This window comes from Chiloscyllium plagiosum, unplaced genomic scaffold (genome assembly GCF_004010195.1).
Source record: "Chiloscyllium plagiosum isolate BGI_BamShark_2017 unplaced genomic scaffold, ASM401019v2 scaf_45516, whole genome shotgun sequence".
Lineage (NCBI taxonomy): Eukaryota > Metazoa > Chordata > Chondrichthyes > Orectolobiformes > Hemiscylliidae > Chiloscyllium > Chiloscyllium plagiosum.
The window spans coordinates 6,256-7,964 of NW_025206409.1; positions in this window are offsets into that span (position 1 = coordinate 6,256).

The following is a 1,709-nucleotide window of genomic DNA, read 5'->3' on the forward strand; positions in this document are numbered from 1 at the left end:
TGTCTTGAATATGGCTGCTTCTACTGCTTCCTTGGGCAGAGAATTCCAATGATACACCACTCTCCGGGAAAAGCAGTTCCTTCTCCTCTGTCTTAAACCTACTCTCCCTAATCTTGGGACCTAGTCTCACTCACCGGCAGAAACGACTTGATAGGGTGGGTCTGGGTGGCATGCTCATCGGATGGGTCAGTGTGGACTTGATGGGATGAATGGCCTGCTTCCACGCTGTATTGATTCTATGATTTACCGCAGTTGTGTTTGCCATTGACTGCAGCACCAGAACCTCCCACCTTCTGAAAATCGAAAGACAAGTCCCACCCTGCCCCCTTGTACGTGTGTTAACGAACTGCTTAATCATTTCTAGTGAATCCAGCCCACACCTCCCGCTGCTGCCAGTAATCTTTACAAAGCTGATGAGACAACGCTATACCTGCAGTACTGAAAATCATAAGGCTTCTAACGATACCAGTTACTGATTCACCACTCCCACTGAAGGACAGCATTGGAAATACAATGTTGGAGACTGAAAGAAATGAGCAGTTTAAAACAAAAACTCACGTAACCCGACACTCGGCTCCCTGCTCAGCACACTTTACTTAAACAACTTCAACTCCACATTGCAACAAATTCCCACTTTCCACCAATATCCTGAATGTCCTCACTCACTCAGTTGCTGTCTCACAAATGAAAGATTTCATTGTAGCTTCTGCTCCCAGTAAGGAAAACACATCTTTGAAATCTGCTCTGAAAGTCACAGTCTTCACAATGACACTTCTGCTTTCCTTCAGTCTAAATTGTCCGTGCTGACCAGATATCCCAAATTAACATAGTGTCATTTGTCAGCACATAACCCATATCCCTCTCAATTCTCCCTATTACCAGATGCCTTTTAAAATGCTTTAATTATACCAGCCTCCACCACTTCCTTTGGCAGCTCATTCCATACACACAACACCCTCTGTGTGAGAAAGGTGCCTGTAAAGTTCCTTTTAAATATTTTCCTCTCACCTCAGACCTATGCCCTCTAGTTTTGGACTCCCCTACTCTGGGGAAAAGACTTTGGCTATTCACCCTATCCATGCTCCTTATGAACTTCTATAAAGTCACTCCACAGCCCCCAATGATCCAGAGAAAACAGCCCAGCCTATTCAGCCTCTCCATATAGATCAAACCCTCCAACTCTGGCAATAGCCTTGTAAATCTTTTCCAAATCCTTGCAAAGGTTCTTAACACTTATCCTGTAGCAGAGAAACCAGAACCGAATGCAGTATTCCAAAAGTGGCCTAATCAGTGTCCTGCACAGCCGCAACATGACCTCCCAACATCTGTATTGAAATGCACTGACATATAAAAGCAAATATACCAAACACCTTCTTTGCTGTCCTGTCCACCTGCGACACCACTATGAACCAGCACTCTAAGGTATGTTTATTCAACAACACTCTCCATTAAATGTGTAGTTCCTGCCCTGATCTGCCTTTCCAAAATCAATATTTCAAAATGTGGTCGAGAAACGTATGTGCCGTGATTGAACGGTGGAGCAGATCTGATGGGCTAAATGGCTTAATTTCTGCACCTATGTCGTATGGTCTCTTGCTGTCCTGGACACAGTGAGAGAATTGGAAGCAGGAATAGATCATTTGTATTTCCAGCTGGTACCAGTATTGAACAGTTCATAACTGGATGTAAATATACCTGCATCTAGATGG